The sequence below is a fragment of the Ovis canadensis genome, chromosome 3 (genome assembly GCF_042477335.2).
Source record: "Ovis canadensis isolate MfBH-ARS-UI-01 breed Bighorn chromosome 3, ARS-UI_OviCan_v2, whole genome shotgun sequence".
NCBI classification, from domain to species: Eukaryota; Metazoa; Chordata; class Mammalia; order Artiodactyla; family Bovidae; genus Ovis; species Ovis canadensis.
The window spans coordinates 45,594,717-45,614,846 of record NC_091247.1 but is presented as its reverse complement, the minus strand read 5'-3'; the positions used below and the strand labels follow the sequence as shown (position 1 = coordinate 45,614,846).

General features: G+C 38.8%; 1 protein-coding gene across 6 annotated transcripts in view; it reads left to right on the top strand.

Moving 5' to 3' along the window:
• The window catches only part of EHBP1 (EH domain binding protein 1), a 352,008-nt gene that overhangs the window by 26,204 nt on the left and 305,674 nt on the right, over nt 1-20,130 (top strand). The gene's annotated exons all lie outside the window — the stretch shown is intronic.

Sequence of the window (20,130 nt, the reverse complement as noted above, 5' to 3'; positions counted from 1 at the left end):
AAATAGCTGAAAATACATGCTAATTATGTACCAGACATTTTGCCAAGTGTTTTCCTTGAATGTTTCATTTAATGCTCATATTAATTCTGCGAAGTCAGTACTGTTATCTTCAAATGACAGAGTAGGGTGACTTGGGCTTTCTGAGGTTAATATTTGCCCAAAGTCATATAGTTATTGGAGCCATGATTCAGGTTAGATCTATCTGATTGCAGAGTCTATACTCAACTACTTTGCTAGCATTTAAATATTTAGCTTCTTTTTTTGTTCTTTTTTTCCTCATTCTCATACTTAATTTTTGTTCTTACTGGATTGTAAAATCATTGAAAGTAAGACCTTCTAATATGAGCCAAAAATCCATGCTGATAAGTTTCTGAGAGTACCAGATTATCTTATAGGATGTTCAGTAATGATTACGTATATATAAAATAATTTTGATGGTTTCTTTTAAAATTAGTTCATTTATTTGGCTACATTGGATCTAAGTTGTGGCATGAAGGATCTTTGTTGTCATGTGGGATCTTTTGTTGCAGCACATGGACTCTGTAGTTGTGGCATGCAGGCTTTGATGCTCCACAGCATGTGGGATCTTAGTTTCCTGACCAGGGATTGAAACTGTGTCCCCTGCTTTGCAAGGAGGATTCTTAACCAGTGGATCACCAGGGAAGGCCCTACTTTTAATGCTATCTAAATATGTGCGAAAATATTTTATGATAGTTATTTTTAAACTAAAACCATATTGACGAGGTACGGGTCAGCAGTGGACTGCTGTAGGGGAAGGGCTCTGGGTGCAGTAGACCTGGGTATGGCATAAGCCCTCTTGGAGGAGATGGCCATTAACCCCACCATAGAGCTGCCAGACCTTACACAGGACTGGGCAAACAGACTCTTGGAGGGCACAAACAGAGCTTTGTGTGCACCAGGATCCAGGAGGAAGGAGCAGTGACCCCACAAGAGACTGACCCAGACTTGCCCAGGAGTGACCAGGAGTCTTCAGAGGAGGTGTGGGTCGGTGGTGGCTTGCTGCAGGGTTGGGGGCACTGAGTGTAGCAGTGTGTACATGGGAGCTTTTGAAGGAAGTTGCCATTATCTTCATTACCTCCACCATAGTCCTCAGGTCAAATAACAGGGAACAAATAGCAGGGAACATAGGCCTGCCGTTCAACAGAAAATTGGATTAAAGATATACTGAGCATGGCCCCACCCATCAGAACAAGACCCAGTTTCCCCCTCAGTCAGTCTCTCCCATCAGGAAACTACCATAAGCCTCTTATCCTTCTCCATCACAGGGCAGCCAGACTGAAAACCACAATCACAGAAAACTAACCAATCTGATCACATGGATCACAGCCTTGTCTAACTCAATGAAACTATGAGCCATGCCCTGTAGGGCCACTCAAGATGGACAGGTCATGGTGGAGAGTTCTGACAAAATGAGGTCCACTGGAGAAGGGAATGGTAAACCACTTCAGTATTCTTGCCTTGGGAACCCCATGAACAGTATGAAAAGGCAAAAAGATAGGACACTGAAAGATGAACTCTTCAGGTCGGTAGGTGTCCAATATACTACTGGAGATCAGTGGAGAAATAATTCCAGAAAGAATGAAGAGACAGAGCCAAAGCAAAAACAACACCTGGTTGTGGATGTGACTGGTGATGGAAGCAAGATCCGATGCTGTAAAGAGCAATATTGCATAGGAACCAGGAATGTTAAGTCAGTGATCAAGGCAAATTGGAAGTGGTCAAACGAGATGGCAAAGAAGAAAAGGAAAGATATACCCATTTGAATGCAGAGTTCCAAAGAATAGAAAGGAGAGATAAGAAAGCCTGCCTCACTGATCAGTGCAAAGAAATAGAGGAGAACAGTAGAATGGGAAAGACTAGAGATCTCTTCAAGGTAATTAAAGATACCAAGGGAACTTTTCATGCAAAAATGGGCACAGTAAAGGACAGAAATGGTATGGACCTAACAGAAGCAGAAGATATTAAGAAGAGGTGGCAAGAATACCCAGAAGAACTGTACAAAAAAGATCTTAATGACCCAGATAATCATGATGGTGTGATCACTTACTTAAGAGCCAGACATCCTGGAATGAGAAGACAAGTGGTCCTTAGGAAGCATCACTATGAACAAAGCTAGTGGAGGTGTTGAAACTCCAGTTGAGCTATTTCAAATCCTAAAAGATGATGCTGTGAAAGTGCTGCACTCAATATGCCAGAAAATTTGGAAAACTCAGCAGTGGCCACAGGACTGGAACTGGTCAGTTTTCATTCCAATCCCAAAGAAAGGCAATGCCAAAGAATGTTCAAACTACTGCACAGTTGGATTCATCTCACACACTAGCAAAATAGTGCTCAAAATTCTCCAAGCCAGGCTTTAGCAATACATGAGCCGTGAAAGTCCAGATGTTCAAGCTGGATTTAGAAAAGGCAGAAGAACCAGAGATTAAATTGCCAAAATCTGTTGGATCATCAAAAAAGCAAGAGAGTTCCAGAAAAACATCTGCTGCTTTATTAACTACACCAAAGCCTTTGACTGTGTTTAGTTCAGTTCAGTTGCTCAGCTGTGTCTGACTCTGTGACCCCATGGACTGCAGCATACCAGGCCCCCCTGTCCATCACCAACTCCTGGAGTTTACTCAAACCATGTCCTTTGAGTCGGTGGTGCCATCTAACCATCTCATCCTCTTGTCATCCACTTCTCCTCCTACCTTTAATCTTTCCCAGCCTCAGGATCTTTTCCAGTGAGTCAGCTTTTCACATCAGGTAGCCAAAATATTGGAGTTTCAGCTTCAACATCAGTCCTTCCAGTGAATATTCAGGACTGATTTCCTTTAGGATGGACTGGTTGGATCTCCTTGCAGTCCAAGGGACTCTCACGTCTTCTCCAACACCGCAGTTCAAAAGCATCAATTCTTCAGCACTCAGCTTTTTTTATAGTCCAACTCTCACATCCATACATGACTACTGGAAAAAGCATAGCTTTGACTAGACAGACTTTTGTTGGTAAAGTTATGCCTCTGCTTTTTAATGCTGTCTAGGTTGGTCATAGCTTTTCTTCCAAGGAGCAAGTAAGTGTCTTTTAATTTCATGGCTGCAGTCACTATCTGCAGTGATTCTGGAATCCCCCAAAATAAACCCCGTCATTGTTTCCATTATTTCCCCATCTATTTGCCATGAAGTGATGGGACTGGATGCCATGATCTTTGTTTTCTGAATGTTGAGTTTTAAGCCAACTTTTTCACTCCTGTCTTTCACTTTCATCAAGAGGCTCTTTAGTTCTTCTTCACTTTCTGCCATAAAGGTGGTTTCATCTGCATATCTGAGGTTATTGATGTTTCTCCCCACAATCTTGATTCCATTTTGTGCTTCATCCAGCCTGACATTTCACATGATGTACTCTGCATATAAGTTAAATAAGCAGGGTGACAATATACAGCCTTGATGTACGATCTAAATCAAATCCCTTACGATTATACAGTGGAAGTGACAAATAGATTCAAGGGATTAGATCTGATCGAAAGAGTGCCCGAAGAACTATGGATGAAAGTTCGTGACATAGTACAGGAGGCGGTGATCAAGATTATCTCCAAGAAAAAGAAATGCAAAAAGGCAAAATGGTTTTCTGAGGATGCTTTACAAATAGCTATAAAAAGAAGAGAAGCGAAAGGCAATGGAGAAAGGAAAGATATACCCACTTGAATGCAGAGTTCCAAAGTATAGCAAGGAGAGATCGGAAAGCCTTCCTCAGTGATCAATGCAAAGAAATAGAAGAAAACAACAGAATGGGAAAGACTAGAGATCTCTTCAAGAAAATTAAAGATACCAAGGGAACATTTCATGCAGAGATGGAACACTGGGGTACATGTGTCTTTTTAAATTTCGTATTCCTCAGAGTATGTGCCTATAAGTGGGATTTCTGGATCATATGATGGTTTTATTCCTAGTTTTTAAAGGAATCTCCATACTGTCTTCCGTAGTGGCTGTATCAACTTACATTTCCACCAACACTGCAAGAGGGTTCCCCTTTCTCCACACCCAGCATTGATTGATTGTAGACTTTTTGATGATGGCCATTCTGACTAGTGTGAGGTGATATCTCATTGTGGTTGTGATTTGCCTTTCTCTAATGTTAGCGATGCTGAGCATCTTTGCATGTGTTTGTTGGCCATCTATGTGTCTTTGGAGAAAGGTCTGCTTAAGTCTTATCCCCACTTTTTGATTGGATTGTTTGTTTTTCTGGTATTGACTTGTATCAGCTGCTTGTATATTTTGGAAATTAATCCTTTGTCAGTTGTCCCATTTGCTATTATTTTTTTGTATTATGATGGTTGTTTTTTCACCTTGTTTATAGTTTCCTTTGCTGTGCAAATGCTTTTAAGTTTAATTAGGTCCCACTTGTTTATTTGTTTTTATTTCTGTTCCTCTAGGAGGTGGGTCTTAGAGGATCTTGCTGTGATTTATGTCATAGAGTGTTCTGCCTATGTTTTCCTCTAAGAGTTTTATAGTTTCTGATATTACATTTAGGTCTGTAATCCATTTTGAGTTTATCTTTGTGTACGGTGTTAGGAAGTGTTCTGATTTCATTCTTTACATGTGCCTGTCCAGTTTCTCCAGCACCACTTATTGAAGAGGCTGTCTTTTCTGCATTGTATATTCTTGCCTCCTTTGTTAAAAATAAGGTACCCATAGGTGCATCTCACTCTTATTAATCCATTTTTCTCTTCAAGTGATACAGCAATATGTCTCTCTATGTCCAAATGCTGTTTGATTCTGAGTGAAAGTTATATATTTGGTATTGTAGGCCCTGGCTATTTTTTTTCTATTTATAAAATAACTCTTGGCCAAACCACAAAATACTTACTTTTAATAACATACAATGTGCAGGGTACAAATCTTGAAAATGTAAAAATGATTATATGGAGATAGAGGCAATTGGAAAAGAAGAAATACTGGCACACAAGCACACACATTTTAGTAAAAAGACAGTAGGTGATTCAAGAAATGAGATTTATACTTTTTAATTTAGTGTTTCATATATTTTTTATTCTTATGTGCATGATTTCATAAGAATAAAAATATATTTAAATGATTTCTGTATAGCAGTTTAGAAGAACATACAACTTAAGGCAAATCATATAGTGAAAAACTTGGACACACACTTGTGTATAGGAGGCTTTCAGTTAGATATGTGTTATAGTGACATTGTAGGTTACTTTTAGAAAATGGAGGAAAGGAATTGATGCATCATGAAAATACACATATTTTAAACATTTGTAAAATAGAAGATAACACAAATATAGGCAATAAACATTGTCAAAAGTAGTTGACACAGTCATATAATAGACTCTCCTGCAAGCAGGCGAGACCTGGGACGGGAAGATCCCCTGGAGAAGAAAATGGCAGCCCACTCCAGTATTCTTGCCTGGAGAATCCCATGAACAGAGGAGCCTGGCGGGCTACAACCCATGGGGTCGCAAGAGTCAGACATGACTTAGCTACTAAACCACCACCACCACTATAACAGACTCACTATTTCAGAATCTGTAGATAAAGGAAATAAAATACAGTTCTTTATTTCCCAACTTAGAGCTTAACTGTGCATCATAAATGGCCTATTAATGTTGGAAAATTGGTCGTAAGTGTGCCAGTTTTAAACACTAAACATCTTAATAAAGTCTTTTACTTATATGAAGTATATACTCAGAAAGCATTGTAAAAACTACATTTCCATGTGAATTTTAGAATTAGCTTGTACTTTTATTAAAAAACAAAACTAGTAAGAATATTATTTGGAATTGCATTAAATCCATGTATAAATTTGGGGAAGACTGACACCTTCGTATTGAGTCTTCATATCTAGGAACAGGTTTATCTCTCCATTTATTTAGGTATTGCTTAATTTCTCTAAACTGTGCTTTGTAATTTTCAGTCTATAGGTCTTTCTTTCACATCTTTTGTTAGGTTTATCCCTATGTAATTTTTTTTATATTGTAATATTTTAAAAATTCCTGTTTCTGATTTTTCACTTCGAGTATAGGGGGTAGAATTGATATTTGTTCATCTGTTTTGTATTTTACAGGTTTGCTAAACTCCTTTATTAGTTCTGGTGTTTTTTGCTGTTGTTTTTTAATAGATTCCACTGGGTTTTCTTCATAAATTATCATATCATCCAAATAAAGAGATTTTAACTTTTTCCTTGCTAATTTGGATGTCTTATTTCTTCTTTTGCCTGATTGCACTGCTGAGCCTTTCTTTACAACATAGAAGAGAAATGATAAGAGTGGAAAACCCTTTCATGCTCCTAATCTTTGGGGCAATGTACTACATCTTTCACTAGTTGTATGATGTCGGCTATAGGTTTTTTGGTAGATGCTCTTTAGTAGGATGAGGAGGTTCTCTTCTGTTCCTTATTTGCTGAGAGCGTTCATCAGGAAAGGATTTTGGATCTTATCAAACGCTTTTTCTAAATATCTATTGAAATTATCATACTGTATTTCTTTTTTAGTTTGCTAACATAGTAAATTACATTGTTTTCTTTTTTTTTAATGTTAAGGCAACCCTACATTCCTAGAATAAACCTAACTTTGTGGTGCTATCCCTCTTGTGTGTGTATGCTAAGTCACTTCAGTCATGTCCAGCTCTGTGCCATCCTATGGACTGTAGCCTGCCAGGCTCCTCTGTCCATGGAATTCTCCAGGCAAGAATACTGGAGTGGATTGCCATGCCCTCCTCCAAGGGCTCTTCCCAATCCAGGGATAAAACCCATGTCTCTTACATCTCCTGCTTTGGCAGGTGGGTTCTTTACCACTAGCACCTCCGGGAGGCCCATTATCCCTTTAATATTTTTTTAGATTAAATTTGCTACAATTTTGTTTAGTATTTATACATCTGTGTTCATGATGGATGTTTTTCTGTAGTGTTTTGCTTCTGTTTTCATATAAAAGCCTTTGCCTGATTTTTGTATCAGGATAATGCTGGCCTCATTGAATGAGTTGGAAAGTATTTTCTCTTGTTCAGTTTTCCAGAAGAGTTTGTGCGGAATTGGTATTTTTCTTTTAAATGTTGATAGGAGTCATCAGTGAAGCTATCTGGTGTGGAGATTTCTTTGTAGGACAGCTTTAAACTTCAAAATTAATTTCTTTAATGGATATAGAACTATTCACATGTATTTCTTTTCTTCAGTGAACTTTGTTAGTTTCTGTGTTTTAGGAAGTTGTCTATTTTATCTGTTGGCAAATGTACTGACATAAAAATGTTCTTAACATTTATTACCTTTTAGTATCTGTGATTATGTTACCTCTCTCATTCTGGATATTATTAATTTGTGTCATGTCTTTTTCCTGGCCTTTCTAACAGTTTGCCAATTTTGTTTATTTTTTGAAAGAACCTGCTTTTGGTTTCTTTGATAATCTCTATATTTCCATCGCTTTTCATTGATCTTCTCTTTCATCTTTGTTGTTTCTTTTCTTTTGTTTATTCTGTGCTAATTTGCTCTTCTCATTCTAGTTCTTTAAGATAGAAGTTGATTTCATATTTTAAGGTAAAATCTAAGACCAACCTGCAGCTCAGAGGGATGAACTTGGACAGGAAATATAAATTTGGTTTAGTCATTGTTGCTATGGTCATAGATAAGGTCGCCAACAGAGATAGGCTTGAGGGAGAAGAGACAGAATCTGAAACTAATTTTTCTTTAATGACAGTAAAAGATACCTAACATAACATGTGTAATTTTAATCACTTTAACTGTACAGTTCAGAGGTGTTAAAAAGTACACTCATATTGTTGTGCATCCATCTTTACTATCCATCTCAAGAACTTTTTCATCCTTCCAAACTGAAACTTGTCATTAGACAATAATTCCTTCTGTTTTCCTCCGTCCCTGGCAACCATCATTCTGCTTTCTGTCTCTATGAATTTGACTACGCTAGATACATAAGTGAAATCATATAATCCTTTTGTGTCTGGCTTCTTTCATTTAAAATCATGTCTTCAAGATTCTTCCATGTTGTAGCATGTGTCGGAATTTCATTCCTTTTAAAGGCTGAATGATATTCTACTGTATGTATATACTTTATTTTGTTTATCATTCGTCCATTAATGGACATTTGGGTAATTTTCACCTTTTGGTTATTATGCGAATGCTGCTGTAAACTTGATATTTAACTTTTTGAGGATCATCAAACTTTTCCATAATGGCTGCATCATTTGTGTCCCTTGATATAAAAACGTTTTTAGTTTTAATGAAGTCCAACTTTTGTTGCCTGTGCTTTTGTCATATCTAAGAAATCACTGCCAAACCTAGTATCATGAAGCTTTTGTTCTCTGTTTTCCTCTAAGAATTTTATAGTTTTTGCTCTTATGTTTAGATTTTGATTTAACTTTTGTGTGTGGTATAAGGTAAGAATATGATCAGTTTTGGAAGACTTCCCAACATTGCCTGGCCAGTTAGAGGAAGGATAAGCTTGCAAAGAGACAAAAATGGACAAATATCAGTGTTGCTGAGAGATCAAATTGCAGCCATGAAATTAAAAGACACTTACTCCTTGGCGGTAAAGCGTCTGTATACAATGCAGGAGCCCTGGGTTCGATCCCTGGGTCGGGAAGTTCCCTGGAGAAGGAAAAGGCAACCCACTCCAGTACCCTTGCCTAGAAAATCCAATGGACGGAGGAGTCTGGCGTCCATGGGGTCGCAAAGAGTTGGACACGACTGAGCGACTTCACTTTCACTTTCACTTTACTCCTTGGAAGAAAGACCAACCTAGACAGCATGTTAAAAAGCAGAGACATTACTTTGCCAAGAATACACGGAAGAACTGTACAAAACAGATCTTCACAACCCAGATAATCATGATGATGTGATCACTAATCTAGAGCCAGACATCTTGGAATGTGAAGTCAAGTGGGCCTTGGAAAGCATCACTACGAACAAAGCTAGTGGAGGTGATGGAATTCCAGTTGAGCTGTTTCAAATCCTGAAAAATGATGCTGTGAAAGTGTTGCACTCAATATGCCAGCAAATTTGGAAAACTCCGCAGTGGCCACAGAACTGGAAAAGGTCAGTTTTCATTCCAATCCCAAAGAAAGGCAATGCCAGAGAATGCTCAAACTACCGCACAATTGCACTCATCTCACATGCTAGAAAAGTAATGCTCAAAATTCTCCAAGCCAGGCTTCAGCAATACGTGAACCGTGAACTCCCTGACGTTCAAGCTGGATTTAGAAAAGGCAGAGGAACCAGAGATCAAATTGCCAACATCCACTGGATCATGGAAAAAAGCAAGAGAGTTCCAGAAAAACATCTATTTCTGCTTTATTGACTATGCCAAAGCCTTTGACTGTGTGGATCACAAGAAACTGTGGAAAATTCTGAAAGAGATGGAAATACCAGACCACCTAACCTGCCTCTTGAGAAACCTGTATGCAGGTCAGGAAGCAACAGTTCAAACTGGACATGGAACAACAGACTAGTTCCAAATGGGAAAAGGAGGATGTCAAGGCTGTATATTGTCACCCTGCTTATTTAACTTATATGTAGAGTACATCATGAGAAACCCTGGACTGGAAGAAGCACAAGCTGGAATCAAGACTGCCGGGAGAAATATCAATAACCTCAGATATGCAGATGACACCACCCTTATGGCAGAAAGTGAAGAGGAGCTAAAAAGCCTCTTGATGAAAGTGAAAGAGGAGAGCGAAAAAGTTGGCTTAAAACGAAGATCATGGCATCTGGTCCCATCACTTCATGGGAAATAGATGGGGAAACAGTGGAAACAGTGTCAGACTTTATGTTTTGGGGCTCCAAAATCACTGGAGATGGTGATTGCAGCCATGAAATTAAAAGACGCTTACTCCTTGGAAGAAAAGTTATGACCAACCTAGATAGTATACTCAAAAGCAGAGACATTACTTTGCCGACTAAGGTCCGTCTAGTCAAGGCTATGGTTTTTTCACTGGTCATGTATGGATGTGAGAGTTGGATTGTGAAGAAGGCTGAGTGCGGAAGAATTGATGCTTTTGAAGTGTGGTGTTGGAGAAGACTCTTGAGAGTTCCTTGGACTGCAAGGAGATCCAACCAGTCCATTCTGAAGGAGATCAACCCTAGGATTTCTTTGGAAGGAATGATGCTGAAGCTGAAGCTCCAGTACTTTGGCCACCTCATGCCAAGAGTTGACTCATTGGAAAAGACTCTGATGCTGGGAGGGATTGGGGGCAGGAGGAGAAGGGGACGACAGAGGATGAGATGGCTGGATGGCATCAGGGACTCGATGGACGTGAGTCTGAGTGAACTCCGGGAGATGGTGATGGGCAGGGAGGCCTGGCGTGCTGCGATTCATGGGGTCGCAAATAGTCGGACATGACTGAGTGACTGAACTGAACTTACTTTGCCAACAAAGGTCCGTCTAGTCAAGACTATGGGTTTTCCAATAGTCATGTATAGATCTAAGAATTGGAGTATAAAGAAAGCTGAGCACCAAAGAATTGATGCTTTTGAAGTATGGTGTTGGAGAAGACTTTTGAGAGTCCCTTGGACTGCAAGGAGATCCAACCGGTCCATCCTAAAGGAAATCAGTCCTGGGTGTTCATTGGAAGGACTGATGCTGAATCTGAAACTCCAGTCCTTTGGCCACGTGATGCGAAGACCTGACTCATTTGAAAAGACCCTCATGCTGGGAAAGGTTGAAGACAAGAGGAGACAGAGACAATAGAGGATGAGGTGGTTGGATGGCATCACCGATTCAATGGACATGAGTTTGATAAACTCTGGGAGTTGGTGATGGATAGGGAAGCCTGGCATGCTGCAGTCCATGGGGTCGGAAAGAGTCGGACATGACTGAGTGACTGGACTGAACTGAAAAGATCAAATAAGATGAGAATCTACCTGCCCCTCCGCAAAACTCCCAACTTATTACATTTAGAAACAGGGAAGACACTCAGGAGGAAAAGCACAGGCCATGTTTTGGAACAGTGACTGGAATAGGTTTTGGAACAATGAACTATCTTATTTATTTGTAGCATATAATGTTGGAAATTAGACGAGAAGATTGATGGAGGTCAAATGGAGAAAGACTTTAAGTGGGTTTGAATTTTATTCTTTAGGCAGCAGTAACATATAAAAAGGATAATGAAGCAATAATTCTGTGAAGTACAGTGTCTTTTATCTCGTTTGTATTTGAAAAATTGAATTTCCTTCTTGGTAAGTGAGGTGCATGTAAGGTAGGTCATTAGTAACAGGGGAACTAGTTCTTCCTGGTTGTTGCTAATCTTTGGCTCTAGAAATAGATGCACTTGTATGGGCTATTGGGTATGTGTAACATACTCAACTTCTGGGTGGGACTACAGCTGAAAATAGCAAAGTCCTGTTTTTCTTAGCCATGGCTAGGCTGTATTGATCTGGATTAGTGTGAACTGTGAACCAGACTACTGCTTGAGAGATGTTATTTATGTTCCTGAAAGTCATCAAATGGTGTTATTATTTTCTGTTTTACTGTACAGCAAAAAATTCTGGGCATTTTCTTCAGCTATGGGACTTTTTATCTGGAAGCTAGCTACTCTTTATGCCTCATTATAAGGTGACCCTGAGCATGCAGTTATTCTCCTTCAAGTCCCTAATCTCCATCACCAACACTTTCCCAATTAGAAAGTTTATTACAAAAAGAATTTTTTTAACCAGGAAGAAATAAGAAATTTGAACAGACCAATCACTAGTAATGAAATTGAAGCAGTAATTAAAAAAATTCCAACAAATAGAGGTCTAGGACCAGACAGCTTCACAGGTGAGCTCTACCAAACATTTAAAGAAAAGTTAATACCTATCCTTCTCAAAATATTCCAAGATATTGAAGAGGAAGGAATGCTTTCAAACTCATTCTATGAGGCCAGAATTTTCCTGAGACCAAAATGAGATGAAGACATTATAAAAAGAAGGAAAATTACAGGCCAGTATTTCTGATGAATATAGATGTAAAAATACTCAATAAAATTACCAGCAAACTTAATTCAACAATACATTAAAAGGAACATACACTGTGATCAAATGGGATTTATTACAAAAATGTAAGGATTCAACACTCACAAAGCAGTCAACAACTACATTAACAAAATGAAGGGTAAAAATAAAATGATCGGCTCAATAAAGAAAAAGCATTTGACAATTCACTGTTCATTTATGATACAAACTCTCAGTAAAATAGGAGAACATAACTAAACAAAATAAAGACCATATATGACATACCCACAGCTAACATCATACTTAAGGTAAAAAGCTGACAGCTTTTCCTTTAAGATCAGGAAAAGACAAGGATGCCCACTCTGACCATTTTTTATTCAACACAGTATTGGTAGTCCTAGCCACAAGAAAGCAGTTAAGAAAAAGAAATAAATTCAGATTAGAAAGGAAGTAAAGCTGTTGTTATTTATAGATGACACAGTACTACACAGAAAACCCTAAAGACTCCACTAAAGCGCTATTAGAACTAATAAATGAACTGTATCCTGCCACTTTACTAAAAAATCAGTATATAGAAATCAGTTGCCTTTCTGTATATACATTAGTAATGAACTGTTGAAAAGAGAAATTAATAGTCACGTTTATTACAACTGCTCATAAAGAATAAAATACCTAGGAATAAATATAACCAAAAAAGATGAAAGACTTATACTCTGAAAACTATAGGACATTGATGAAAGAAATTGAATACAACAACATTTGATGAAAGAGATTGAATACTGTGCTCATGGATTAGAAGATTTAATATTGTTTAAATGTCTGTCTTACACAAGGAAATCTGCAGATTTAATACCATTCCTATCAAAATATAAATAGCATTTTTCACAGAACTGGAAAAAATGGTCCTAAAATAGGTATGGAACCACAAAAGACCCCAAATAGCCAAAAAGAACCTTGAAGAAGGACAAAGTTAGAGGTATCACATTCCCTGGTTTCAAACGAAATTACAGAATTATAGTAATCAAAACTGTGCTGGCATAAAAAGAGACACATAGACCAATGAAACAAAATAGAGAACACAGAAGTAAACCCATGTTTATATGGTTAATTAATTTATGACAATGAAGCCAGTAATTTACAGTAGAATAAAAGAGAGTCTCTTCCACCAATGGTTTTTGGGAAAACTAGACAGCTACATGTGAGAGAAGGACCTTGAACCATTTTCTTATACCATTTACAAAAATAAACTCAAAATGGATTAAGGACTTAAATGTAAGGCTTGAAAACGTAAAAATCCTAGAAGAAAACATAGGCAGTATGTGCTTTGATGTCAGTCTTAGCAGTATAATTTTGGATAAATCTCAAGCCAAGGCAACAAAAGCAAAAATAAACAAATGGGACTATAGCAACTAAAAAACTTTTGCACAGTGAAGGAAACTGTCCATATAATGAAAAGGCAGTGTACTGAATAGGAAAAGATATTTGTCAATGATATATCTGATAGGAGTTCATATCCAGAAATTATAAAGAACTCCTATGAGTCAGCTTCAAAAAAAACAGTCTGATTTAAAAATGGGTAGGGGACCTCAATAGTCATTTTCTAAGAAAAATATACAAATGGTCAACAGACACATGAAAAGATGCTCAAGATTAGTAATCATCACATAAATGCAAATCAGAACCACAAAAAATATCACCTTGCTACTGTCAGAATGGCTGTTATCAAAAGTCAGCAAATGGGACTTCCCTGGTGGCCCAGTGGCTGTGACTCCTCACTCCTAATGCAGGGTTCGCTCGACCTGACCCCAGGTTCGATCTCTGGTCAGGGAACTAGATCACATATGCTGCAACTAAGACCCAGCGCAGCCAAATGAAGAAAGAAATATTTTTTGTAAAGTCAACAAGTAACAAATGTTGGTGAGGATGTAGAGAAAAGGGAACCCTTATGCACCGTTGGTGGAATGTAGAGAAAACAAGAATACTACTTTAAAAAGATTTATTCACCTATGTGTTCATTGCAGCATTATATTCAAGAGCCATGATATGAAAATAACCTAAGTGTCCATCAGTAGGTGAATGGATAAAGAAATTGAGACACATGTGTCTGTCACATATGTGTATGTGAATATCAGTCATAAAAAGGAATGGCATCTTGCCATTTGTGACAACGTGGAGAGACCAAGAGAGTATTACGCTAACTGAAAGTCAGAAGGAGAAATACAAATGCCAAATGATTTCACCTGTGTGTGGAATTTAAAAAACAAAACAAAACATGGTTTTGAGGCTCATCCATGTTATAATGTGTCAGTATGTTACTCATTTTTGTGGTCAAATAATAGCCCATTGCATGAGTATACATTTTATCTGTTCATCAGTTGGTGGACATTTGAGTTTTTTCCATTTTTAGGCTATTATGGATAATGCTGCTATGAACAGTTATGTACAAGTTTTGGTATATATACCTAAGAGTGAAATCAGTGGATCATATGATAACTCTGTGTTTAACTTTTAACTTTATATTTATTTTATTTTTTCTGTTTTTAAAAATTTAGTTGCTGTACAATATTATATGTTACATGTGTACAGCATAGTGATTTATAATATTTAAAGGTTATACTCCATTTATAAGAGGGACTAAAGAGCCTCTTGAGGAAAGTGAAAGAGTAGAGTGAAAAAGCTGGCTTAAAACTCAACATTCAAAAAACTAAGGTCATGGCATCTAGTCCCATCACTTCATGGTAAGTAGATGGGGAAACAATGGAAATAGTGACAGTCTTTACTTTCTTGGGCTCCAAAATAATTGCAAATGCTGGGCTGCAGCTGTGAAATTAAAAGATGCTTGCTCCTTGGAAGAAAAGCTAGCAAACCTAGACAGCATATTAAAAAGCAGAGATGTTACTTTGCCAACAAAGGTCTGTCTAGTCAAAGCTATGGTTTTTCCAGTCGTCACGTATGGATGTCAGAGTTGGACCGTAAAGAAAGCTGAGTGTGTAAGAATTGATGCTTTTGAACTGTGGTGTTGGAGAAGACTTTTGAGAGTCCCTTGGACAGCAAGGAAATCCAACCAGTCCATCCTAAAGGAAATCAGACGTAAATACTCATTGGAAGGACTGATGCTGAAGCTCCAAAACTTTGGCCACCTGATATGAAGAGCTGACTCATTTGAAAAGACCCCAGTGCTGGGAAAGATTGAAGGCGGGAGGAGAAGGGGACGACAGAGGATGAGATGGTTGGATGGTATCACCAACTCAATGGACATGAGTTTGGGTAAACTCTGGGAGTTGGTGATGGACAGGGAAGCCTGGTGTGCTGCAGTTCATGGAGTTGCGAAGAGTCGGACACGACTGAGCTGAACTGACTGAATTCCATTTATAGTTACTATAAATTATTGGCTGTATTCCCTATGTTATATAGTATATCTTTGTAGCTTATTTTATACCTAATGGTTTGTACCTCTTATTCTCTATCACTATATTGCCCCTCTCCCTTTCCTTCTCCCCATTAGCAGGTTCTTTGTATCTTTGAGTCTGCTTCTTTTTTGTTATAGTCACTAGTTTCTTGTGTTTTTTAGATTTCACATATAGATGGTATATAGATTCATGTATAGATGATGAAGCTGAAACTCCAATATTTTGACCATGTAATCTGAAGAACTGACTCATTTTGAAAGACCCTGTTGCTGGGAAAGATTGAAGGCAGGAGGAGAAGGGGATGACAGAGAAAGAGATGGTTGGATGACATCACCAACTCAGTGGACATGACTTTGAGTAGGTTCCAGGAGTTGGTGATGGACAGGGAGGCCTGGCGTGCTGCAGTCCGTGGGGTTGCAAAGAGTCAGACACGACGGAGCGGCTCAACTGATACTGATAGATGGCATTGCATAGTATTTATCTTTCTCTGACTTATTTCACTTTTTAGCATAACAGCCTCCAAATCCTACATGTTGCTGCAAATGGCAAAATTTTATTCTTTTTTATGGCTGAGTTGTATTCCATTGTATGTATGTGTGGGTGTGTGTGTGTATATGTGTGTGCTAAGCCACTTTAGTTGTGTCTGACTCTGTAATCCCTTGGACTGTAGCCTGCCAGGCTTCTCTGTCCATGGAATCCTCCAGCAAGAATGCCAAATTGGGTTGCTGTTCCCACCTCCAGAGTATCTCCCTGACCTAGGGATTGAACCTGGGTTTCCCACATTGTGGGCAGTTTCTTTACAGATTGAGCCACCAGGGAAGCCCCTGTGTATGTATATATATATACACATATTTGTGCTATCCATTCATCTGGTGATGGAGATTTAGGTTTCTTCCATATATTGGCAATTGTAAATAATGCTGCTATGAACATTGGGGTGCATGTATCTTTTTGAATTAGTGTTTTTTATTTTTTTCCCCAGATATATATCTAGGAGTGGAATTGCTCTGTCATATTGTAGTTCTGTTTTTAGTTTTTTAAGGACTTCCATATTGTTTTCCACAGGCTGAACCAATTTACCTTCTCACTAGTGGTGTAGGAGGGTTGCCTCTTTTCCACATCCTTGCTAACATTCGTTATTTGTGTTCTTTTTGATAATAGTCATTATTACAGGTGTGAGGTGATATTTCACTGTGATTTTGATTTGCAGTTCCCTGATGATTCCAAGCAGTTCAGTTCAGTCGCTCAGTCGTGTCCCACTCTTTGCGACCCCATGGACTGCAGCACATCAGGCCTCCCTGTCCATCACCAACTCCCAGAGTTCACTCAAACTCACATCAATCGAGTCGGTGATGCCATCCAGCCATCTCATCCTCTGTCGTCCCCTTCTCCTCCTGCCCCCAATCCCTCCCAGCATCAGAGTCTTTTCCAGTGAGTCAACTCTTCGCATGAGGTGGCCAAAGTATTGGAGTTTCAGCTTTAGCATCAGTCCTTCCAAAGAACACCCAGGACTGATCTCCTCTAGGATGGACTAGTTGGATCTCCTTGCAGTCCAAGGGACTCTCAAGAGTCTTCTCCAACACCACAGTTCAAAAGCATGAATTCTTCGGCGCTCAGCTTTCGTCATAGTCCAACTCTCACATCCATACATGACTACTGGAAAAACCATTGTCTTGACTAGACGGACCTTTGTTTGCAAAGTAATGTCTCTGCTTTTGAATATGGTATCTAGGTTGGTCATAACTTTCCTGCCAGGAAGTAAGCGTCTTGTAATTTCATGGCTGCAGTCACCCTCTGCAGTGACTTTGGAGCCCAAAAACATAAAGTCTGACACTGTTTCCACTGTTTCTCCATCTATTTCCCATGAAGTGATGGGACCAGATGCCATGATCTTCATTTTCTGAATGTTGAGCTTTAAGCCAACTTTTTCACTCTTCCCTTTCACTTTCATCAAGAGACCTTTTAGTTCCTCTGCACTTTCTGCCATAAGGGTGGTGTCATCTGCATATCTGAGGTTATTGATATTTCTCCCGGCAATCTTGATTCCAGCTTGTGCTTCTTCCAGCCCAGCGTTTCTCATGATGTACTCTGCATACAAGTTAAATAAGCAGGGTGAAATAATACAGCCTTGACATCCTCCTTTTCCTATTTGGAACCAGTCTGTTGTTCCATGTCCAGTTCTAACTGTTGCTTCCTGACCTGCATACAGATTTCTCAAGATGCAGGTCAGGTGGTCTGGTATTCCCATCTCTTTCAGAATTTTCCACAGTTGTGATCCACACAGTCAAAGGCTTTGGCATATTTAATAAAGCAGAAATAGACGTTTTTCTGGAACTCTCTTGCTTTTTCGATGGTCCAGCAGATGTTGGAGGGCAGACACACTGCATCAGAGGGCAGACACACTGAAACCATAATCACAGAAAACTAGTCAGTCTAATCACAGGGACCACAACCTTGTCTAACTCAATGAAACTAACCATGCCCTTGTTAGTGAGTGATATTGAGCATCTTTTCATGTGCCAGTTGGGTATCTGCATTTCTTCTTTAGAAACATGTCCATTCAGTGCTTCTGTGCATTTTTAATTTATTTTTTAATATTTAGTTATATGAGCAGTTTATATATGTTGGATATTAATCTGTTTTCTCTTATCATTTGCAGATATCTTCTCCCATTCAGTAGGTTGTCTTTTTGATTTCTCCGTGGTTTCATTTGCTGTGTAAAAGCTTCTAAGTTTAATTAGGTCCCATTTATTTATTTTTGCTTTTGTATTTCTTTGCTTTAGATGAATCAAAAAGTTATTGCCGTGATTTTTGTCAGGATTGTTTTGCCTATGTTTTCCTCTAGGAGTTCTGTAATATATGATCTTAAAGTCTTGAATCCATTTTGAGTTTATTTTTGTATATGATGTTATGAGAATGTTCTAATTTTATGCTTTTACATGTAGCTGTCCATGTTCCCCATCACCCCTTGTTGTGGAGACTGTCTTTTCTCCATTGTATGTTCTTGCCTTCTTTGTCATAGATTAACTGAGCTTAAATGTGTGGGTTCATTTCTGGGCTGTCTATCCTTTTCCATATGTTTAACTTTTTGAAGAACTGCCAGTCTGTTTTGCATAGTAGCCTTACTATTTACAATCCCACCAGCAGTGAGAAAGGGTTTTGGTTTTATTTTATCTTGAAAGTGAAAGTGAAGTCGCTCAGTTGTGTCCGACTCTTTGCGACCCCATGGGCTGTAGCCTACCAGGCTCCTCTGTCCATGGGATTTTCCAGGCAATAGTCCTGGAGTGGATTGCCATTTCCTTCTCCAGGGGATCTTCCCAAACCAGGGATCAAACCCGGGTCTCCCGCATTGTAGACAGATGCTTTACCGTCTGAGCCACCAGCGAAGTCATATCTTGAAGATAGGATACAAACTTGTTATTGTTTATCTTTTTGATTATAGTCTTCCTGATGGGTATGTCAGGTGATATTTCATTGTTCAACAACATACTTTCAAGATTTTCTTTTAACCTTTTTGATTTTAGAGTTTATCTGCTGGCTTCTTGATATGGTAGGTGAGGATTTAGCTGTCTACCACCTCCTCCCTGAAGCACACTTACCCTTCCCTTTCCTCATCCTTCCTGTTCTCCAGTCAGCTCTGGAAGAGCTAGATCAGATTCATTGTTATGACTTAGTATTGTTTGTGTTGAGCCCTATGGTATTATGATTGCATTTTGTTTCTTTAGATTTTTATTATGTTAAAATTTGACATGATAATTTTTTTTTTGCCCTTTTTTCATTTTGCCCTTCCTCTCATGTATCTATTATTGTTAGTCCCACAGTCGTGTCCAACTCTTTGTGACCTCATGGACTGTAGCCCTCCAGGTTCCTTTGTCCATGGAATTCTCCAGGCAAGAATACCTGAATTGGTTGCCACTTCCTACTCCAGGGGATCTTCCTGACCCAGGGATCAAGCCTGGGTCTCCCAAATTGCAGGCAGATTCTTTACCATCTCAGCCACCGGGAAGCCTCCATATCTATAATTATTATTTCAAATTTTTTCTGTCCATCTATCAATATTCCTCTCAAAACACTTAAGCATTGGTGACTCATCAGTTCCTTTTTCTCCTGGAGCCCTCCAATGTCCTGGCCCACTTTGGAATGGTGTCTTTCTAGGGCTGTAGCATAGATGACATCTTGCAGCCTCTTCTCATAGTCCTCTTGGGGAATTAGACTTTTAACTTCTGAAAAGTGAAGGTGAAGTCGCTCAGTCATGTCCAACTCTTTGAGACCCCATGGACTGAGGAGCCTACCAATTTTCCAGGCAAGAGTACTGGAGTGGGTTGCTATTTCCCTCTCTAGGGAATCTTCCCAACCCAGAGATCAAACCCGGGTCTCCTGCATTGCAGGCAGACGCTTTACCATCTGAGCCATTGGGGCAGTCCTTTTAACCTCTGGGTGGTTCTAAATTTTTTGTCTTTTCTCTCCCACTTAACATCTCTGTTATTTATTCTAGATCTGGAAGATTTCCTCAATTTTATCTTAAGTCTTCAACTTTTACTTTGCTAAATGAAAAAGGAACACATAATTTTCAGATTTCTATTCTTTAAATATTCTTTTTATATTTTATATATTTCATGAGTACAGTATCTTTTATATTTCTAAAGGTATTCATGTAATGTCTTCAGTTTCTTTCAAGTTTCTTTTTTCTCTCTTTTAGCCCCTTGCCTTTTAGAAACTTTCTTCAGATGATCCTTTGTTTGTTCACATTTAAGAGGGAGTCTGTACAAAGCT